General features: G+C 40.0%; 1 protein-coding gene across 2 annotated transcripts in view; it reads left to right on the top strand.

Moving 5' to 3' along the window:
- SLC7A2 (solute carrier family 7 member 2) overlaps positions 1 to 18257 on the top strand; it is a 62093-nt gene that overhangs the window by 3709 nt on the left and 40127 nt on the right. The gene's annotated exons all lie outside the window — the stretch shown is intronic.

Here is an 18257-nt window from a genome sequence, read left to right as displayed (position 1 = left end):
CCAGTGAGAGTTATAAAGGTTACTAGTAAAAGTGACTTCTGGGATTCCTAAGTTTAGTCAATGCTGACAGTCATCCAAGATCCACAATATTATCTTGCCTGATCTCAAAATTGTAATTCATCTGAGTGGACATACTCCAAGGGGAAGATCATTATGAAATGCACTGAACGTTTTTGTTGTCTTCACTAGTTCCTGCATAGGATTACATACGTATGGAATGAGAGATTTCTGAATGTACATAGGATACTGGTGGGGAAATGTATTGCACGTGCTTGACCACAGAACAAGCAGTTAGCTCAGGACATCTTGCTCTACACAGCTGGAGAAGAAATGCACCATTACCTTGAATAAAGCATTCTGCTAGTGAGATGATTGTTGCAGCTCTCTTAATGTTGAGATAGGATCTACAGAAACTTTGCACATGGATATCCTTTCCATCAGTCTCACTTGACCGTGAGTAGAAATGAGGGTGGGCAGGTTGTGACAGTCTAATGGCTGCTGTTGGGTCTGTGCTTATTGAATGTAACTAGGGGAGACCTGCTGTTGTAATAGCACACATAAAAAATGTTCACATCTATGCTTTATTTACTATGGCCATTAAGATTCTGTCCTAGACTGCGTAGACTCCCATATATGTGTGATGGTTTTGTATATACATACATGCACACCCAATATATGTTACAAAGAACTAAGCGTCAAATTAGAGTAGAATATTAGTATGGTTAAACTTAATGACAGAGGCCCTCACAAATAAAGTATACATCTGTGCACATATCATAAAGTTAATAGAATCCTGAAGTATGACCTAGCCTCTCAAAATGTAGCCCAGAGAGCACTGAATTCACATTTTGAATGGTATGGAATAGCAATGGGAAGGGCATCACAGCTCTTCTAACAGCTAGCTACTCGAGTTCGGGTTATGACTTCTTGAAACAGCATGATATTATCTAAAACTAGTTTACATAAGAATCCAGGCCAAAGGATGACTTCTCCAAAACTTATTTTGAAAGGGCAGAATCTCTTACTAGTGTCTGAATGGCTGCACGCATCTGACAAATAGAAGTAAACCAGCCACACAGGAAAAAAAGTTGAGGAAACAATCATATATAAACCATCACATTATTGTCATGCTTGCCCACAGACTCTTGTTCTTCTTCCATCTCACTTTTTCAGTTACCTTTTCCTACCACACCCAGTAGTTAATGTAGGTGACCCGTAAAGGACTCCGTGCAGTTGCTAGAGAAAGGTGATGTTTGGTGGCCTCAGTTCCCTGTGACAACTCATCAGAAACGCAGCGGAGTGCACACAACAGCTGCTCTTTCTGATAAGTAATCAGAACGGGCAGAATCAGTGTTCATCATTCAGTGTTGCGCTGTAGTCCCCTGTATCACTAATGGCAAGGTGGTTTTGCCTCTTTGTGCTGACATCAGTTTTTAGAAACCTTGTATGGCTGCTCTCACTAAATTACCTCATTTCTGAAAATTATTTTGTCAGGTGTACTACCGGAAAGGGATGGTACTTGATTAGATTCATCCAATTGTACTGGTTTTTGGAGAGTAGCAGTTTATCTGCTGTAGAAAGGTGACAAAATGTAGAAAGATGTCAACTGACATCCAAATAAATACATTTTCTTCATCGATCTTCTGCAAGGAACTTAACTAGGAATCATTTGTCAGTTGAGACTGGACTGAAGGAAAAGACAAATACCAAAAGTAATTTTGCCAGACTTTACTAACATCTTCTGTGTTTAATATACAACTTCACTTCATCTGTGCTTTTTGCTTTCCAGAATAAAGTGATTTTTTTTTGAGAAATGTATGGAATAAATTTATTTTTGCTTTAAAGAACATTCTTCTTTATGTGACTCTTTTTGAGGGGAGGGAGTTGGGTCCAATGCAATCTAATCTTCATTTCCTTTATTGTGGAAACAGTGAACGATGTGGATGACGTCTTCTATAGCTGTGTGAATTCAGGTAGCTAACCCCTGGCCCTAACCCATTTTGTTTGAAGTTAGTTAGTTTTTTGTCTGGAGTTTCCACGCTGTTTGACAAGATGGCAAAAGCGATTGTGTTTATTTTATTTTGTTTGTGCAGTACCATGTGCATTGTGGTTATTGAATAAATAATAATTGAAATGGAATTTGGAAGGGATTATTTATTGTTCTCTTCTCAGTTTCCGTAGATTGAGAAACATCTCCATATTAGTTAAGGAAAATGTAACATTTGGATATCATGAAGATAACTGATTACTCCCATGAGGACTGAAATTAATTCCTCTGAATTCACTGTTTATGAGTGATTTGGTGTAATATGGATTTTATTCTGCCCTTGAATGTTTTTGGACTGTCACGCAGTTGAGAGAAAACAATGGGATGTGACTTGACATGAAATACTTTCAGCACTGTGGATTAGATGAAACAGCTTGCGGATATATAGAATTAGCATGAATGTGATTCTTTCAAGGTACGCTGCTTCAGCGTGCCTTTTAGAAGCAGCAGTTTAGATGACTAGGCAGTATTTTTGATCCTTGTAATAATAGTCTAACTTGTTTTAGGGTTTAAAGTTAACAGTAAGTATTTGTGTGCAGTCAGTAGCAAAATTTAATTGCTTTGTTCTGCTGTAGAGATTCTAAGAGAGGGAGAACTTTTAAGGGCAGTACTGAAGAAGTATGTATCATGAAACATCACTTTTGTTGTGTGGAAATTGAGGGCCAGCAAAAAATCCTTCATGTTTTTGCAGTAATAGGTATGTTGTAATTTGCATGTTCTGTTTTTAGAAACTCTGGATGTGTTACACCTATGCACTGCTTACTGAACTGCAACCACCCTCTCTACAGAGGCTCAAGGAGGGGCCCTGGGAGGTGAGGAATAAGAAGGGTTCTGCAGGTGTAACGTGTCTTCTCCTGTGTAAAGAGGGAAGTCCCAAGCTGGGGGCTTCCTTCAGGCCTGTTTGTAGAAAGTGCCTCTTATATTTATGAATTCATTGTTCAAAAAATTATTTTTCAGTAAGGCATGGGTATGCACTAGGTAAAGTGCTATGCTGACAAACGAGTAAGAGAAAAATGGCAGTTATCTAGAACACGATCAATAAAAAGTTCCAATATAAATTTCATTGATATGAATTACCAAGAAGTACACAGTGCTTGGTTTGAAATACTATAAAATTTGCAATTATAATATTCAGTATCAGATGGAAAGGTCCGGAGAAGTTGAAAATAGTACTTCTTAAAACACCATCTATGAGGAGACTTCACTATTGCATCTAATAAACCTGCTTTAGGTTTTCACTCTTTTAAGGTGACCTATATACCTGTCCTTGCCATCCCTTGAAGTGTATCTTATCCTTTCTGTTAGTTTAATTCTGTGCCCCATTCTGAATTGGCCCACATAGTTACTATAAATAGAGATTAAAGTATCTTTTCAAGTTAATTCATAAAGTACATTGACTCCTAAGGAATCCAGATGGGCTAGTTGCTGTCCCTCATATTCTCACAGTGCTGTCTTTCCCATTTCCCAACTTATTTTTCAGTTCAGTAGAAACTGCTACACTTCATGTTTACATCAGTACCTGTGGAATAATGGTCTGTAGAGATTTGTGCTGGTGTAAACAAACAAACTATGCTTACAGCCCCATACCCTGACCATGCTGGAGCATCTATTTCCAGCATCTTTGGAAACAGATTATAGAGGTGAAGCATTTTTCCTAAGGTCCATAACTGCCTTCTCCCAGTATTTGTATTTTTCTGCCTTCTTGTCCAGAGCCAAGTGGCTTCTTGTCATTTCTCCATTTATGTGAAAGACCTAAGTACCTGTCGGAAAGTAAAGTCGATATCCTTATTGTTTTCCAGTATTCAAATGCTTTAAGCCAAATCCACCAGATCCAGTCAGACTCTTCTTGTGGTCTAAACAACTGGGTGGGATTTCAGCACATTAATCTTGTTTAGTTGCCACTTATGTGGCTAAAAAGACTATTGTGAGGTTCTCCCTGGTAGTTCGTTTTCTGTAGCAGTGGTAGCTGCAGATGAGATGCTGTGTAGGGAAGCAACGGCGATTCACATGGTGTTTGCTCCTGAGAGTTGCAACGGGAGCAAATGAGTATCGATACCTTCTTTAAGGCATGTGGTAAAACCCAGATCACCTGAGAACTTCAGGTTTTTGGTCACACTTTGCATAAATTCTTGTGCTGCTTAGAAGTTAAGTTATGAGCATTGTTGATCAGGTCTGCATTGTTCTCTGCCTTGCATGAAAACTAAACATGTGATATACGTAAAACATTGAGTGCTGGCTTGTTTACATATTCTCAGAACATTAGAAAGAAAAGCATACTTTGTGGTCTTTGGTTTTACTCTTGCTGACTTGCTAGCAGAAATTTCCTTGACAATAAAATAAATAGGTTAGAACAATCCCACAGTGGACACCAAAATTATTTAAATGCATACTTCTGCACGAATGAGTTGTTCATAAATGTGTTTTCCCGTATGGAAAGTGTTGTGACTTCATCACTAATGCATTCTCTGTTTTTTTCTTTGTCAAGTGTATTTTATTATCTTTTTATACTAAAAGCAATACAGTGTTAGAGTGAGATATTGCTTACCTGCAGTAGTAGTAATAATAATAATAATTTTATTTTGCTGAAGTGCGTGACAGTCACTCAGAGCTTGAGTTCATGGATGTTTTAGGCCAAGATTATCATGAAGACTAATTTGTGATCTTCCACTGCCCTCCCCAAACACGTGCAGAATCACAGAATCACAGAATGGTTTGGGTTGGAAGGGACCTTAAAGATCATCCAGTTCCAACCCCCCTGCCCTGGGCAGGGACACCTCCCACTAGACCAACTTGCTCAAAGCCTCATCCAGCCTGGCCTTGAACACCTCTAGGGATGGGGCAGCCACAGCTTCTCTGGGCAACCTGTGCCACTGCCTCACCACCCTCACAGTAAAGAATTTTTTCATGATATCCAATCTAAATCTCCCCTCTTTCAGTTTGAGGCTGTTACCCCGTGTCCTGTCATAACACTCCCTGATAAAGAGTCCCTCCCCATCCTTCCTGTAGGCTCCCTTTAGGTACTGGAAGGCTGCTTTAAGGTCTCCCTGGAGCCTTCTCTTCTCCAGGCTGAACAACTCCAACTCTCTCAGCCTGTCCTCATAGCAGAGGTGCTCCAGCCCTCTGATCGTCTTCATAGCCCTCTGCTGCACCCGTTCCAACAGGTCCATGTCCTTCTTGTGGTGAGGACTCCAGAGCTGGACGCATACTCCAGGTGGGGTCTCATCAGAGTGGAGTAGAGGGGCAGAATCACTTCCCTCGACCTGCTGGCAATGCTTCTTTTGATGCAGCCCAGGATGCGGTTGGCTTTCTGGGCTGCAAGTGTGCATTGCCTGCTCGTGTTGAGCTTCTCGTCCACCAGCACCCCCAAGTCCTTCTCCTCAGGGCTGCTCTCAAGCCATTCTCCGCCCAGCCTGTATTTGTGCCTGGGATTGCCATGACCCAGCTGCAGGACCTTGCACTTGGCCTGGTTGAACTTCATGAGGTTCACACAGGCCCACCTCTCAAGCCTGTCAAGGTCGCTCCGGATGGCATCCCTTCCCTCCAGCATGTTGACCTTGCCACACAGCTTGGACACCATCATACATTTGGATTTTAGAGCTTAGTTTTATTGTAGCTGTGCCAGTTACGATATGATTTTCATATATGACTTCCCTACCCATCTTGCTTTATGTTCATTTCTCCACCTCTCTTTAGTTTTCCCTGCTCTCTTCTGAATGTCCAGCCTCTGAAATTGCATTTTTTGTGGGAATTATATTGACCAACTAGTGCTGAGACTCCTTTAGATTTTCAAGACAGTGAGAAGTTTTCAGGCATTGAAAAGTAGATGTTGGTATGTCATTTGGAAAAACCTTCTCCTTATTTGTCCTGTGAAAATGCAGCTTTCGTCATGGTGGTAGAGCCTGATACTGAAAAACACCATGTGGGGCAAGTTAAGATCTGCTACGAGGTATTGTGGTAGAATGATTATCTTACAGCAGTGAGATATTCACTGTCTGATTTTTGCATGGTGGAGAGAGAAGAAACCGTCTGAGAGAGAAAAATCAGCCCTTTAACATACTTCCCCTAAATGAAGGAAATCTGTTCTAATTGTTTCAACATTTATTCCTTAGTGGGACACTGCTTCTGGGTATCCAGTCCAGAATTGTTTGCAGTCTCCCATGCAATGTCCAACTATTAAAAATATTTTATTAGACCATTTTAATTTATTACATGCATGTGCCTTATTCTGAGGCAACTAGTTTGAACATCAGACTTAATAACCCCATTTTGTATTTCTGATTGTCCTGGATGTAAACTTTTATAAACCTTCCTGCAATTTTGTAGTACTCTGTAAAGCCTTCTATGGTGTTTAATTGCCTATATACTCCACTTCATTAGCTGTCTAAGCAAATAATTTTGGATTTGTATTAAATAAGATTTTTTTTTCTATTTGACTATTTTTCTGTCTTATGTGGTAACAGATGGGTTGCACTTAGTTCAATGAAGCAGATGCAAAAAGAGCAGAATTTGCAATAAAATACTGTTGATGTTGCATTTTTATCCACACAGTAAATTTAAGTCAGCTTTCTTATTATGTAAAGCGAATGTTTACACTATTTTATTGTTACTGATTAAAATGCATCCACTACGCTCTGTGAAACAAGTAGCTTTCCCAGTCTGGACGGGCTCAGAGGTACAGTTTGTGCGTTTTTTACTGAAGCCGTGTCAGCTCTTGTGTTATGCTCCAGGCTGCTATCTCTTGTTCCTGCTTCAGTAAGCATCCCTCTGTGCCTGCACAGCTGTTTGTGGTACTGTGCAATGAACTGGATTAGGAAACCAATTCATTTTTTTCCTTGGGATACTTTTGATGAAGGATGAGTTCCCTGTTCCAGTTTATCACATGGCCACACACATGGCTGTGCAGCCACAACTAGGGGATGGACTCAGAGGAGAGAACAGAATAAGCAGTATGAGCTGCTTAAATTGTAGCAGCATTAGGAGAAACTATGGAATATGCTCCATGTAGCTGTAAAACATACAGTAATTTCTGTTATCCTCTCTAATTTTTGTCTTTCCTTCCTTTTAGACCATCATCTTTTTTCTTTTTTTTTTGCTGGTGAAAGCTTTAGTTGCAAAAACTTTGGTCATAGGAGTGCTTTATCCCTCAGACTTCTGGAGTAAGTTTGGGCATTTAGAATCATGTTTTTCCTGCAACATAGGAACTCCTGTAGAGTTCAGTTCCACAGTTTCATTCCTTTAACAGGAGCTAAGAAAAGTAATACATCTTTGATCAAGAAGAGGTCATTCACCAATTGTGTTTTTGTTGCTGCTGTCTTGTAGGCTTGCTTGGTAAATGCCTTGTATGTGAAACTGTTTTTTAATGAAGTATTTTGGATAGTTCCTACTTCACATCTGTTATATCTTTACTATAACTGTAGTTCCATTACTGCGTATTTGACCTGATTCTCATCTTGGTTTGGCATTTTAAGTAGGGAGTATTTCCATAGGAACCAGTGAAATTACTGAAGCTGCAAAACATCCCTCTTCTTTCCGCTCTCCCCCCTCACCCCAGCTCTCATTTGTGTTTATTAGTAGGCTATTATAAGCTATCGTAGTTCTTCAAAATTATCTTCTTGTGCCTGTTTATGAAAACATGTAATATTACAATATATTTGTCCAAGCAACTGCTTGATGATTGGTACCACTTGTCCTGTAGAAGATGGTGAGTGGGATAAGTATCTTCCTTTAATCTAAATGAGGGAACAATGAAACCTAGTATTTTAGCATAGTTGAAACCTAGCTAATAAAAGTGTGGGTTTCAGTGTTCCATATGGTTTCTAAGGATCTGATAACAAACATTGCTGATAACACACAGTCAGACAGTGACTTGGTTTAATTGCAACTGTTTGAAGATGGCAGAAAGACAGCAGAAACACAGAATGATGTGAATGGTGCTCATAGTGTTCCCTGGAGGGACAGCTTGGAGTTGGAAGTCATGGCTGGAAAGAAGCCTGGAACTGAAAGCAAAGCAGCTCGCTCCTTGTACTTTGCCTCCTGCTATGTTCAGGGAAACAGGACTCTGGAAGTGCACAGCAGGGCATCTGAGATACGCAACATTGAATTTCTCCACCTTGCTGGAGGAGATTACAAACCTGTGAAAACAGATCATGAGAGTCAAAAGGGAAAATTAGTAGTTGGTGGAACATCTGCTTTCTAGGGAGACAAGCTTGCAAGTGCTGTACATAGAATCTTCATTGATGGAAGACCTGAAACAGTGGTACGTAACAATTCTATTCACAGTGCTACTTCTGTGAAGTGGCATCCTCATAAACAACTGGCATGGCTGCTGGCTTGAAACTGGAGAACTTTTGCATTTCTCTTAGAAAATTTAGCAAGCAAGATTTCAGGAAAAACAACAACAACCAAAAAAAAGCCACAAAACTCAACTTGGGAAATAAATCTGTGAATTGGATAAGCTATAGATATCGTCTGCCTGGATGTGGAACTGAGTCAGCCAGGAACTTGCATAAGGCTGAATATTTTACCACAGATTTCTACTCCAGAGGCCCAGCAGGGGAGAAGTTGGATTGGCCCATCAAAAATACTTCAGCCTTTGACATTAGCTTTTTCTGTGACTGATACAGTTCTGCTGAAATTTATTTGGCTTGGTTCAGTATTGCTGGTAAATTGGGTAAATTACCGGGCAGAACAGAAAAATAACTTTTTAAGCATGGACTCTGAGCTAGGAGCCATTACAAGAAACATCTTTTCTTGCCCAAAGAGGCAAAGCTTGATATTGTATCAGCCTTCGAGAAATGGAGAAGTGCGATATGCTTCAGACCAGGAAGAGCGAAACTCTAGTGTTAAAATCCCACCCAAGGCTGCAAAACGCGAAGCAGTGTTCAAGTTGATGTTTCAGAATATGATCCCACACCAGGCTGTATAGTGAGGAGTAGCTGATCATCCTAAGCAGAGAAGAATGGAAATCACAAAAATGTTGCTCCCTTTCTGTGTGGGTTGTTTTTCTGGACTTTGGTATTGATTTGACCATTAGGAGAAGCTCTCTTCGTTCCTTGTATGTATCATTGAAGACCTTTATCAAGAAAGCATGTCTGAATCTTCAGCCTCTTCTGGGATCTTGCTTAGTGGTAAAGATAATATGGCAGCATTGTATTGTCTAATAGACTATGGGAATTTAGCAATGGCATGTTGGAGATTTTTACAAATAAAAGAGATCTTGGCTGATACAGAGTGGGGTCTTTTTTGTTTTCTTTAGTGAATCTTAAGTTGGCTAGCAAGTCTGCATCCAAAGAACAAACAATCCAAAGAACAACCAAAGGACTGGTTTTGTATGAGGATGAGTGTGTGACTGTTTTATGTGTGACTTCAGGCTTGTACAGCATGAGCAGTTTACTTTTGGATGGTAGGAAGAAGATACTGCCTGGATGCCTGCCACAGCCTGTTTGCTTAACCAACCTGATCTCTTTCTATGACCATGTGACCCGCCTTCTGGATGCGGGGAAGGCTGTGGGCATTGTCTATCTGGACTTTGGTAAGGCCTTTGACACCGTCCCCCATAGCATTCTCCTGGAGAAGCTGGCGAATCATGGCATAGACAAGTGTACTCTTTGCTGGGTTAAAAACTGGGCTGGATGGCCATGCCCAGAGAGTCGTGATTAATGGGGTGAAATTCTCTTGGTGGCCGGTCACCAGTGGTGTCCCTCAGGGCTCAGTTTTGGGGCCAGTTTTGTTTAATATCTTTATCAATGATCTGGATGAGGGGATTGAGTGCACCCTCAGTAAGTTTGCAGACGACACCAAACTGGGTGGGAGTGCTGATCTGCTTGAGGGTAGGAAGGCTCTACAGAGGGACCTGGACAGGCTGGATCGATGGGCCAAGGCCAACTGTATGAGGTTTAATAAGGCCAAGTGCTGGGTCCTGCATTTCGGTCACAACAACCCCAAGCAACGCTACAGGCTTGGGGAAGAGTGGCTGGAAAGCTGCCTGGCAGAACAGGACCTGGGGGTGCTGGTGGCCGGCCAGCGTAACATGAGCCATCAGTGTGCCCAGGTGGCCAAGACCAACAGCATTCTGGCTTGTATCAGGAATAGCATGGCCAGCAGGAGCAGGGAAGTGATGGTGCCTCTGTACTCGGCACTGGTGAGGCCTCACCTCGAGTACCATGTTCAGTTCTGGGCCCCTCTGTACGAGGGGGACACTGAAGTGCTGGAGCGTGTCCAGAGGAGAGCTACCAGGCTGGTGAGGGGTCTGGAGACCAGGTCACATGAGGAGAGGCTGAGGGAGCTGGGCATGTTTAGCTTGGAGAAGAGGAGGCTGAGGGGAGACCTCGTTGCCCTCTACAACTACCTGAAAGGAGGTTGTAGAGAGGTGGGTGTTGGCCTCTTCTCCCAAGTAAATAATGACAGGACCAGAGGAAATGGTCTGAAGTTGCAGCAGGGGAGGTTTAGATTAGATATTAGGAAGAATTACTTTACTGAAAGAGTGGTCAGGCACTGGAACAGCCTGCCCAGGGAGGTGGTTGAGTCACCATCCCTGGGGGTGTTTAAGAAACATCTAGATGTGGCACTTCAGGGCATGCTCTAGTGGCAGAGATTGTAGGTTGTTTGGTTGGACTCAATGATCTCAAAGGTCCTTTCCAACCATGAAGATTCTATGATTCTATGATTCTATGACATATACTATGTACTTAAAGGCATATACTAAGTAAGCCCTTTGACCCAGGTGGACAGTTACCAGTATGAAATTTATATCAAAAGGGAAGTGGGAGAAGTCTACTTACTATTGATTTAGATAAACGAGCCCTAGAATTCAGCAGTTCCTCCTACCTGAATTCCAAGTTCATGTATTAAGACCATCTCAGCACATGGTGGGGATGAGCTTTCATAACAGTCTCCTCCAGAAACTGAGATAACAGCTGTGGTAACCGAAGACTGAAAAAAATAAGTAAATAATCCCCTCCTATATAAATGCAGCCTCTGTAGGTTGCTATCCATGTCTTTCTCAGCTACTTATTCCTACAATTCACACTGAAATAAGAGTATTCACACTGAAATAAATGACACACTGAAATAGAACTTGGGAAGCATTTTCTTAGAAGTAAAGCAGAACTATCAGTGTCTATATTGCTTCTGTAGAAGCCTAATTATACTTTTTGAATTTCAGATCAAGGAACTTGGAGTCAGAGGTTCATTTGGCATTCCCATCAGACAGCGAATGCCACATCAGGGTGCAGGGTGTGGTGTCAGTATTCGGTTCATTACACAGAACTTGGAATGGAATAAGACTTAAAGTAACTCTTAAAACTGGTATTCTCTAAATGTCTCTATTTCCCTAACATGTACCAGTAATGCTCCAAACTGAACAACTGGCCTGTCCAAGTTTACTCAAAATGGATTTGTCTTTTGCATGTGTTTCTGCCAGTGAAGGGATGGGATTTGACTCATAATTATGAGTCATCCACCATCAACGCTGCAGCAGTGTTACATTCTAGACTTCAGTCTTGCCATTCAGGCTGTTCTGGCATTTACAGGTTCTTAGCTTGTCTGACAGCTCTGCATTGCTTGAGAATAAACCTGTCCTTACCTAGAGTTATGGTTGCACCACAAAGGATTTTATTTTAAGTGTGTCATTTCACAAATGTTGCAGCTGGGATGGCCAACAAAAGAAGCAATGCCACTTGCCTGCAGCAGTTTATCCTTCTCCATATGTCATCCTGCAGCAATGCTGGTACCAGAGCTTGTGCAGCTCAGTAGTAAATTTCATCAGGAAACTAATCTGGGTCAGAACCGACTGTTTCTTCATACCTACTGACTATTACTGTGGCTCTATTCCCCAGTTTGATTCACTTTGCAGCCACAGAAATATTTATGTTGGCCCAAGGAAAGAAAGCAGGAAGGAGCATCCAGTCAGTGTACACCACTTATTTTGGTGGAAATGCCAGCTTGAGGTGTTAGTTCAAATTATGCCATAAATGCTGATGAAGCAGTGGCAGCACAGAGCTTAGCTGTCTGGGAAGCACCTTGGCATTCAGGTGGGTTGGCAGACCAGCCTTCGCAGCTGAGGATCACTGTTACCTGTGTGCAGCAGCAGTGTCTACTTCAGCAACTGGTGCAGCTCTGCAGGAAAACTTGTGGTGCTTCTGGAGTTACTGACCACACCACTTATGTTTTGGTATGTGTGGGAGAAATGTGACTTCAACTTAGCTTTTGTGTGGTCCCAAGGATTGAACTAGATGTTACAATGGATTACGTGCTGTTCTGAAGCACATAGTCCAATTTCCTTTCATCCAAAAGGATGGTTCAGGATTGCTCCATGGAGTGAACCAAAGCAGAGTGACTGGTCAGGATGACTGGGAGAATAATTCTGAAAATATGCATCTGATCTGGGCAGAAATGCCAGTGTAAACATACCGAGGGTGGCTCAGCTCTGCCTATACATGCTGCAGTCAGAGCCTTGCACTGACTGTGGTATCAGAGGGGTTTCACTTGTACGTGACTCTTGTTCTTTCACATTGTATTTCAAAACTTGTTCTGGCGACAGTTCTACAGCTAGTCCTGAACGAAGCGCGTCCCACTGTTGCTCTCCAACCTCTGAGACTGATGCACTCACTCTGTGTTGGTGCTAACAGTCGGAAAGAGAAATAAGATTCTAGCACCATGTCATTACCTATCTCCACCTTGGCAGTAGTCCATGAAGATTGAGCTAAGTATGGCACCATGACGTCTAAGTCAAATAAAAACTCTTTTTACTGGGCTGTGCTTGGTGTGCATATGTGCTCGGATGAAATTTAGTACTCAAAACCAAGAATTTCTTATTCCAGACTGACTGTGGATCTTTAGCTGATGGAGCTTTACCAAAAAGAGGGATGTGTAAAGACAATTTTTGAAGGGGTCGCATTTGGTACATAATGGAAAATACTGGACCTGCATAACCAAAGAAGCATCAGAGAAAGAAACTTGGATGTAAGAATTTAGTCAGGAAACAATCCTATTGGATTCCACTTGGGCAAACAGTTGACTCTTGAAACAGTAATTCCGCAGGAAGCAGCCGGCCAAGCTTGAATTGTGAGGTGAAAAAAATCAATTTCTGGCCTGAATCAACTGAACGGTGTTTGAAAGATGAACTTTACAAACTGTTTCCATTCTTGTTTGAAGGTATTAGTAGCAATGGCTACACTAGAGCTTCTTGTTTTGACAGAGTCAGGGAAATTGACTGCACATCAGTAGGAAGACAGATGAACCCACCATCCCACGCACTTTACTTGTATTTGCTTGTTTTACCTCTGTTTTTCTCACACTATTGGTTTTTCTTAGATTGAGCACTTGGACAAGCCTTGATCCTGAGCTGGGTGTTACTGCAGTATGAATAATTGCAGAGGTATTTTTTATCTTAGCACGGATGAAAAGTTTTTTGTTTCACTAACTAGGACTCAAAGTGTATTTATGGAAATGATTTTGCCATGTGGCTACAATCTGTAGTAAATTCAAGTGCTTTTATAACAAAGCCCTTAATTTTGAAGGGATTTCAGTCTTTTTGATTATACATAACTGTTTGAATTTCTGGATCAAGGATAAAGCATTAAGTATTTTCTTTTTCTTTTTTAAAGAAATAAATGCTGAGTCTTCCTTCCCCTCCTGTTCTGGAGCAAAAACAGCTTGGCAACAGTGTTTGAACATGGTTCCAGTTAAACCAGTTTTGGAACATAGTTTGGCAGGCCAGAATGGAGTCAGGCCAAGTACGTTAGAGCTAAGTTTTAAAACCTATTTCTAAGCTAAAATTGTAGCTGTAGTGAGAGGGAGTGATGTAAAAATCAAATACAACGTTTGTCTCTTCCCTTGCCTCCTTTTTTTCTTCTCTCGTTAGTCAAACTGTGCTAGGCTGCTAGAAACTGTGCTCAAACTTCTCATGAATCTTACAGCTCTGCTGCCTGAGCCTCCATCAGTGTGGATAGGAAATTTTATAGTTAATTAGTTCTTTGAGAAGTACCTTACTTTTTAATTATACTATCATTAGGTAAAATTTCACTTACCTTAAAAATTGTGTGGAGCCTATAGCACTGCAGATAACTGATCTTTTTCTTTGCTGTGTCAGTTCTTGCAAAATAGTTGAATCAAAGGCTGTTTCCATCTCCCTTGATACCTTCCAGTGTTGTACAAACACTGCTGCTTTCAACTGCTTCAGTTTATCTGCTGTTGACTTTAGAAGTACAATTTGCAATATGAAAGGATGACTGCAGGATATTATTTTTAAAGTTTGTATAAAAGTGATTGTGCTTCTTTTTTTCCCACAGTGAAAATGTCTAGACTTTTCTGAAGCTTTGTAAAGCTGTTATCCAGACAAATTAGTTCCATGAATTTGAGCCACATCAACCTCAAGAATTATCCAAATAAATGGGGTCACCAAGTCATTTTACTCTTAGCTATAATACAAAACACTGCTTGTAATCTGAAAAGCTGACAGATGTGAAAAGAAAATGGCTCATCAGCTACAGCCCAAATTTTTTCTTTCCTTCTTTCTTTCTTTCTTTTCTTTCTTTCTTTCTTTCTTTCTTTCTTTCTTTCTTTCTTTCTTTCTTTCTTTCTTTCTTTCTTTCTTTCTTTCTTTCTTTCTTTCTTTCTCTCTTTCTCTCTTTCTCTCTTTCTCTCTTTCTCTCTTTCTCTCTTTCTCTCTTTCTTTCTCTCTTTCTTTCTCTCTTTCTTTCTCTCTTTCTCTCTTTCTTTCTCTCTTTCTTTCTCTCTCTTTCTCTCTTTCTCTCTCTTTTCTTTCTTTCTTTCTTTCTTTCTTTCTTTCTTTCTTTCTTTCTTTCTTTCTTTCTTTCTTTCTCTCTTTCTCTCTTTCTCTCTTTCTCTCTTTCTCTCTTTCTCTCTTTCTCTCTTTCTCTCTCTCTTTCTCTCTTTCTCTCTTTCTTTCTCCCTCTCTTTTCTTTCTCCCTCTCTTTCTCTCTCTCTCTCTTTCTCCCTCCCTCCCTCCCTCCCTTCCTTCCTTCCTTCCTTCCTTCCTTCCTTCCTTCCTTCCTTCCTTCCTTCCTTCCTCTCTATTTTCAGTTCATCTGATTGTTAAAAATATTTCCCAGCACAGTGGCCATTCACTTGCATAATAATTTAGTTTGTCTCTGGGCGTTGATAAGTTGTATTAACTGTAGAAGTCATGAGGAATAATTTGTGACTAACATCTAATACCAAGACAAAGAGTAAGAGTGCATGTAATACCCAGTTATATTTTTAGGAGATGTTCAATTCATTTGAGGGGGGGTGTGTGCCATACTCCAAACTGTCAGTAGCTTCTCTTTGATCTTTTATACTGTTTCAGAATTCATACCAATGCCCAAAATTAACTCCTCCATATCCATGGCTTCTCATCTGGTTTTGATTGCCCTTTCCAAATAGCCTTTTATCCAGCATGTGCTTGTTACTTGTGCTTTCCTTGTATGCCAGTTTGATAAACTTTGAACAAAGAAATCCTCTGAACACTACTCATGTTCACTTAGAGTCCATCTCCGCTCTTTTACACAAGCTTCTCCAAATGGGCTTTGTTTTAGTTCCAGGCAGCTAAGACTGTGAACATTATTTCGTTTGGTCTTTTGTCCTTTGTGGAAGAAGGGGAGAAATAAAAAAAAGTAGTATGCATAAATTGAGTTAAGCTAAGTTTAGGAAGAGCCAGACTCCTAATTTTAATGATTTCCCCAGCTGAATAATGCTTTTGTGCTCTAATTATGTGTTTTCTTTCTAATCAGCTTCTAAACTTTCTAAACAAGTTTTTTCTAACAGGTTCTAAAGAGAATCTGTTAGCAGAACACAACTTTAATCACATGAAATAGCTTTCTGAGGGGTTGGGTTTTTTCTGAATTTGCATTATAGAGCTTTAGGAACAGGTAGAATGAAAGGCAGTGTGAAATTACTTTAACTCTTGAAGAAGTCATGGCACTGTCATCACATCGCTGATCCCAGTGTGTATTTTATGGTGATAGGCATAAAATGATAAAGTAGTTGTCTCTGCTTTCTCAGAGGCATTTTCTGCCTGTTTGGATGATGTATGTCTAGGTCATGACAGAATTTCTAATGTCACACACTCACACAGCTATCACAGCAGAGACCAAAATTACACTTAGAAAATAAATAATGGGGTCTTTATTTTGAAGGAGTAGCTGTCTTTGATCTGTTTGATCTCTGGGCTCAGTAGCTCTATTTTCTGCATTTTTTTCCTTCTCTCATGTTTTGGCTTAATAACTATCACCAGTTTCATATGAAACATTGCAGTCCAGTGCCGAGCCTACTGATGTCCTTCAAGAGTAAACCCATTTTTTCTGCTCTGGACAATTCATCCATTAGCTGTTGCCTGCCCTAAACATCCTTTTAGAAGTATTACAAGTATTCCTAACTGTTGTATAGTTGTCTGTTGTGGTGAGGTTTGTAATTCCAATCAGAAAAAACCTCTTTTTAAGGTCAGTTTTGAAGGTAATGAATCAGTTCTAATGTTTTGGAGATTATTTTTTTTCATTTCTCTTTACAATTGTAGGGAATTTTAGAGTACCTGAAATATGTTCCATTGTAGCCTTGTGAAGTCTTAGCCTTCCTGCTTAGAACGTTACCTAGCTATATATGACTGTAGAATAAGTTGCCTTGAAAATTTCATAATACCTATTTATGTTTTATGGCTAGAAGAACACCACTTCTTTTTCATATTTTTACTCTCAGGGTTTTCAAAGATTTCTCTCAATATCATGTCAACAATAGGCTGTAGCCTGTCACCATCCAGTGTACCTTTAAGGATAATCAGTGAGTTAGGATGACTACTAGCACTGCTGGAGAGTTACACATGAGGAGGTAGAACCTTGACTGTCATTCGGAGGTAAATGCAAATGTTTTTGCACACAACAACCTTCTGTAGCAGGTTTCCAGAAGTATCTGCAGTGCTATAGCAGCTTTCATTGATTTTGTCTTCTATTTTAAAGTTTTCTACCTGCAGAGTTTGGAAATAGAGAGGAGGTTAGTCTTTAGGGAAATCCCTGCCTAAATCAGACGATGATGTCGATTAATTCCAGGTGGGTCATATGGTATATCTTCAAAAGGTTGATTTTTAACTTTCATTCTGGCAGGAAATTCTGCTGTGCATATTATGATAGATTTTTAAAACTATATTTGTCTAGCACCAAAAAATGTGTTTAATTTGTACACCACCAAAACTTTGCTAGTAAGCACAAAGGCACTGCAGTGTTAATCCAGAAAATCCTGAAGAGCTGTTTGCCCTTTGTGTCCTTTTATGAATACCCAGACTTCCTGCCTTGGATTTCCAAACTTCCATGCTATTTTGTTACTTTAATTAGAGCTTCTTATTTGTATTTTAAGTATACCAAATTGATAGCATTTGAGAAGGATGCTTTTTCAAAGCTGTTTATCACCTCAGACCCAATAAGCTGAAAAAAATCATGTTATTAATGGATGAAGCATAGACTAGTAACTGCTGCATTCTTCTCCTCTTCTTTTCCTCTCTTTACCAAGATATGGATAGATAATGTTTTGGGTAGTTCAGTACCAGACATGGAACTCTGGATGCTTTGTTTGAGAAGCCTATATAAAGTTTGTGAACTGGAGGTATTTAGGTGCTTTGACCTGTCATTTCTAGACTTCAGTGGAGAAATGCTGGAGTACAAGAGTGATTTTCCTTCTGTTATCATCAAAGTATTTCTAAATTGTTTTTCTTTTGATCATTAGAATTCTGTTAGGTTTTTTTGGAACCAAGACAAAGGATTCTTAGGATAAAACTAGAAGCAATTTAAAATGTTTTCAAGAACATTTTCATAGTGGAGCAATTACTGTATCTCAGTAGCTTCCTGTCTAGTGAATTGCTCTACTTTCATTCATCTAGTACAGTGCTCTAAGTTAAAATAGAAAACAACCAGAAACTCTTTAAAATTTCTTTTGAGGTGAGTTTTATTTTTGAAATGAATACTTAAAATTGATCATTTAAATATAATGTGTTATGTGATGGCTTTTGATATTCCAATCTACTGAGGAAAATATTAACATTTAAAAATTGCTTTACTCAAGCAAATTTTCAAATTTATTAAGATGCTCGTGGGATTTTTTAACCTCTGCTGAAACAGATAGAACTCTCTACTACTCTTTGAAGAGCGCTTATCACATCAGACCACCTTTCTCTTCTGGATTTTTCACAGAATCAGCACAATTGCAGTTAAACAAGGCAGTCAAT

The sequence above is a fragment of the Rissa tridactyla genome, chromosome 5, assembly GCF_028500815.1.
Source record: "Rissa tridactyla isolate bRisTri1 chromosome 5, bRisTri1.patW.cur.20221130, whole genome shotgun sequence".
NCBI lineage: Eukaryota > Metazoa > Chordata > Aves > Charadriiformes > Laridae > Rissa > Rissa tridactyla.
The sequence above is the reverse complement of the archived record's forward strand: the minus strand, read 5'-3'. Positions and strand labels throughout refer to the sequence as shown.